The sequence below is a fragment of the Benincasa hispida genome, chromosome 4 (assembly GCF_027475165.1).
Source record: "Benincasa hispida cultivar pf3 chromosome 4, pf3_genome.v1.1, whole genome shotgun sequence".
Classification (NCBI taxonomy): Eukaryota; Viridiplantae; Streptophyta; class Magnoliopsida; order Cucurbitales; family Cucurbitaceae; genus Benincasa; species Benincasa hispida.
In genome coordinates this window covers 4130136-4135680 of record NC_143481.1, presented here as the reverse complement: position 1 = coordinate 4135680, position 5545 = coordinate 4130136, and the positions used below count along the sequence as shown (strand labels likewise).

The window sequence follows — 5545 nt, the reverse complement described above, 5'->3', positions numbered from 1 at the left end:
TAAATCATAGCACCATCTACTTCTTTTTCACCACCGCAATAGAATCAAAGAGTTCGTCGCATATCTATTTAGTAGTCCCTGTGTTCGACCCTGGTCTTACGAGGAACCTAAGAAGACTTAACTTGGGCTTTGTTAGGAAAACTTATATGATCATCGCATCCACATATCATCGCATTACACACATCATTGCACCATAAATCAAGAAAACGGGCTTACTCTCTCGAACCAAAAGAGATAATTTCATGGGAACAAGTTGTGGAAAAGTTTATGAAGAAATATTTTCCTCCCACAGAGAATGCCAGAAGAAGGAAATTGATCACTAATTTTGAACAAGAAGAAGATGAATCGCTCAATGACGCATGGGCGAGATTTAAGAGACTAGTACGCGACTGCCCATACAATGGATTGTCGGATTGTCTCCAAAGGGAGATTTTCTATCATGGACTCAATTTTGCATCGCAGACAGGTGCCAATGCGGCAATAGCATGAGGTTTTCTGGACAAAACATATGATGAGGCAAAGAGCATTCTTGATCGCATCTTGAAAAACCACGAAGATTGGCAAGAAAGCGATCAAAGAGCAAAACCTAGAGAAGGTAATGCAAGTAATGGTGCCATCGCATCATTGCAAAATCAGATGAATGCGGTGATAAATTTGTTGCAAGGCATTGCAACAAAAAATTTCGGAACTCGAAATGGGCAGGTCAATGCGATAGAGCAAACAAGAACCAGTTGTGTTGCATGTGAAGAATCACATTCTGTTGAGGAGTGTCCACGAAATCCTCAATCAATCTACTTTGTCAAAAACAATCTTTTTTGAAACACCTACAACTAGGGTTGGAGAAATCACCCTAATTTTTCTTGGAAGAACAACCAACAACAAGGCAGTCAGCCTATGGCTTAGAGAGAAGGACCACCAGGATTTTTCCAAAGAACTAACGGAGAATAGCAATAGCAAACTAGCAGCTTTCAAAGTCCATCATCATCATCCCTGGAAAACTTGTTGAAGCAATACATCGAAAAGAATAAAATAGTCCTTCAAAACCAAGATACATCCATCCGCAATTTGGAAATTCAGATAAGACAAATTACGGGAGAGCTAAAGAACAAACCTCAAGGGCCATTGCCCAGCTCAACTGAGCTTCCACGCAATCCAGGGAATACAGGGAAAGAACACTGCCAAGCAGTCACCCTAAGAAGTGGAAAGACGACGGTAGAAGTCAGGAAGAAGCCTAGCAAGACCGATTCAAAGGAGCAACATGCGATTGAATCAAAGAAACTATTGCCGAAAACTGAGTCAAAGGAGGCCGAGACTATAGAACCTGAAGATGCGATCACCTCTAAACCTCCAGACCATAGAATAGTGAAAGTACAGCTACCTTCATTTCCTTAAAGACTGAAAAAGAAACAAAACGATGCAAGTCAGTATCATCGCTTCCTGGAAATATTGAAACAATTACACATCAATATTCCATTTATAGAAGCGATAGAGCAGATGCCGGTGTATGCCAAGTTTTTTAAGGACATTGTTTCAAAGAAGAGAAGCACAGGAAAATTCGCCACGGTGTCATTAACACAAGAATCAAATACTATAATCCTACCAAAGATGCGCGACCCAGGCAACTTTACAATACCCTGCTCAATAGGAGGGATCTACATCGGTCAAGCATTATGCGATATTGGGGTAAGCATAAACTTAATGCCTCTTTCAATCTTCAAACAATTGAATGTAGAACAGCTAATACCCACAACGGTGACTCTCTAACTTGCAGATAGGTCCTTGGTACACTCTGAAGGAAAATCAAAGGATGTCTTGGTCTCAATAGACAAATTCATTCTACTGGTAGACTTTATTATCCTAGAATATGAGGTGGATAAAGATGTGCCAATCATATTGGGACGACCATTCTTGTCTACTGGTCGTGCTCAAATAGATGTTCACAAGGGAGAAATCACAATGAGCATCAATGGAAAGAAGCTCAGGTTTAATATTATCAAGGCAATGAAGTTCCCATAAGAGGAAAGCTTATTAGATTCCGACGATGAACACATTTGTGTTAAAGATTGAAAGTCTGATGAAGAAAATGAAGAAAGAGAGGATGCGACAGAATCCTTAGAAACCTACCATGCAATAACAGAGACAGTGAAAAATGAAGAAATGTTGAATTTGGATGAAGAAAGAAAAATACAGAAACCCTCCCTAGAGCAACCACCTATACTAGAGCTAAAAACTCTATCAGCCCACTTGAAGTACGTTTTCCTTGGCCAAAATGAAACCTTACTAGTCATCATATCCTCTACGTTACCTGAAGAAAAAGAAGTTGCACTACTCATACTCTAAAGAAATATATTAGAGCAATCGGATGGACGCTCGTAGACATCAAAGGTATTAGCTTGACGTATTGTATGCATCGAATTCGGCTTGAAGAAAACCAGAAAGGCTCGATAGAACATAACCGCAGACTGAACCCTGCGATGAAAGAAGTTGTTAAAGAAATCATCAAGTGGTTAGATGTGGACATTATATACCCTATCGCAGATAGCACATGGATTAGCCCCGTGTAATGCATTCCTAAGAAGGGTGCGATGACAGTAGTCCCTAATGCAAGCAACGAGCTGATTCCCATGAGGACTGTCAGTGGTTGGCGGATTTGTATGAACTATAGGAAGCTCAACGCGGCGACAAAGAAAGATCATTTCCCCTTACCTTTCATTGATCAATTGCTCGACCGACTAGCAAGGAATGACTATTTCTGTTTCCTTGATGGGTACGTAGGCTATAACCAAATTATGATCGCACCAGAGGATCAAGAAAGGACCACATTCACCTATCCATATGGAACATTTGCCTTTCGTCGCATGCTTTTTGGACTATGCAATGTGTCTAACACGTTTCAAAGGTATATGATGACAATCTTCTCCGAGTACCTTGAAGACTCAGTTGAAATCTTTATGGACGATTTCTCAGTCTATGGGCAAACATATGAAATCTGTCTGAAAAGCTTGGAGAGAATACTAAAAAGATGTGAAGAAACTAAGCTGGTGTTGAACTAGGAAAAGTGCCATTTTATGGTTAAAGAAGGAATTGTGCTTGGGCACAAGGTTTCAAAGAATGGGCTAGAGGTGGATAAATAAAAAATTGAAGGTATAGAAAAACTTCCACCTCTCGCAAATGTGAAAGCATTAAGGAGTTTCTTAGGATATACGGGGTTCTACAGAAGATTTGTGAAGGACTTCTCCAAAATAGCTCAACCGTTGAATGCGTTGTTAGAAGCTGATAGACCTTTTGACTTTGATCCACACTGTCTCACCACATTCAAAGCACTAAAGGATGCCTTGACTACAACGCCAATTCTGATCTCATCCGATTGGGTGAAGATATTCAAGTTGATGTTCGATGCCAATGGATATGCGATGGGGGCAGTCTTGGCACAAAAAGTAAAGACAATGTTACACCCCATCGCATATGCTAATAGAACATTGAACTCCACGCAGACGAATTACACTACCACTGAGAAGGAACTTTTAGCGATTGAAAAATTCAGAACTTACTTGTTAGGATAAAAAGTTGTAGTCTACACTGACCATTCGGCGATAAGATATTTAATGACCAAAAAAGATGCGAAGCCGAGACTAATCCGATGGGTTCTCTTACTCCAAAAATTTAATATGGAGATAATCGATCGAAAGGGAACAGAGAACTAGGTCGCTGACCATTTATCGAGGTTAGAGAATCCTGAAGTGGATCGCATCCAGTCGGAGGTGAACGCATCATTCCTTGACGAGTAGTTGCTTAAGATTGAAAAACTACCCTGGTATGTAGATATTGTCAATTTTTTGGTCTGCAAACAATTTCCTAAATGCTACACATCCCATCAGAAGAAGCGGCTCATTCATGAATGCAAATTTTACTACTGGGACGAGCCAAATCTTTACAAAAGGGGACTAGACCAGATATTGAGACTCTGTGTTCTAGAGACGGCTTTCCAACGCATACTTTTTCAATGTCATGAATCACCCTATGGAGGGCATTTTGGGGGATAGCGCACAGTGGCAAAAGTTATGCAATGTGGGTATTATTGGCCCATTCTGTTTAAGGACGCACGAGAATATTCCATGAAATGCGATAAGTGCCAACACTGGGAACATTTCAGAAAAAAAAAATGCGATGCCAATGAACATCATATTGGAGGTGGAACTATTCGACGTTTGGGGTATAGATTTCATGGGACCTTTCCCATCATAAAATGGTCATAAATACATTCAATTGGTTATCGACTATGTTTCCAAATGGATTGAAGTTGTTTCATGCGTTTCAAATGATATGGCAACAGTCTCTAAGTTCTTACAGAGAAACATCTTCACTTGCTTTGGCACTCCACGTGCCATCATAAGTGACGAAGGGACCCACTTTGTGAATCGAATTATTAACAAATTTTTGATCAAATACAATGTCCACCATAAGATCGCCACCACATTTCACTCCCAAACAAATGGACAAGCAGAGGTTTCTAACAGAGAAATCAAGTCGATTTTAGAGAAGGTGGTGAATCCATCGTAGAAGGATTGGGCCATGAAGCATGACGATGCCTTGTGGGCATATAGGACTGCTTATAAGATACCCATAGGCATGTCACCGTATGCGTTGGTGTTTGAAAAGTCTTGTCATCTGCCGTTGGAACTAGAGTATAAGGCGATGTGGGCAGTTAAGAAGCTTAACTTTGATCTTAAAGCTGTAGGGGAAGAGAGAAAACTTCAGCTACTAGAGATGGACGAATGGAGACTACAGGCATATGAGAATGCCAAGATTTACAATAACGCACCAAGCGATGGCAAGATAAGCGTTTGTGTGAGAAAAATCTCCAGGCAGGACAGAAGGTATTAATGTTCAATTTTAGGCTCCGTCTCTTTCCAGGAAAATTGAAATCACGTTGGTCCTGGCCTTTCATAATTAAGGAAGTATTCCCGCATGGAGTGGTAGAATTGACAAACAAAAATGGGACCAACGCATTTAAGGTAAATGGACAAAGAGTAAAGATGTATCATGGAGGAGATTTCCAATGCGAGAAAACCTCAGTGGATTTGGGGAAGCTAGAATAAAGAAGAAACACTTAGTCCTTGCGATGATATGCGACACACATTCATCAGGGACGAAGTATATCCTTTTTTAGTATCCTTTTTTGTTTTTCTTTCATGAACCTATCTTAATTTTTGCATGGTTACTACTCTTTATAATTGCCAACTCTTTCTTTCATACTTTTTATCCTCTTGATAATCATCACACTTATTGTAGTAAACGATTGCGATGGAGCAATGCGATAACCTCAAAATACGCGATCGAGTCAATCAGCCTATCGCAATTAAAGAATCAGCCCACCACAAGAAAGAATGCGATAAAAAATGATGCGGGTGAAAAATCAAATTTGGGTGTTATGTCCTTCCTTGCCTCATCTTATTTCAATTTTTACACTTTGAAAATTTCAATTTAATATTGCTGAATTCTACTATCGCATCCTATTTCGTTTGACTCAATCCTGAATTTTTTA

General features: G+C 39.9%; 1 non-coding gene across 1 annotated transcript; it reads right to left on the bottom strand.

The window, feature by feature from the left end:
- Window positions 1-300: 300 nt before the first annotated feature.
- On the bottom strand, window positions 301-407 carry LOC120076965 (small nucleolar RNA R71). The gene has a single exon (XR_005481709.1). It is a non-coding gene; the product is annotated as a small nucleolar RNA R71 (small nucleolar RNA).
- Window positions 408-5545: the final 5138 nt, after the last annotated feature.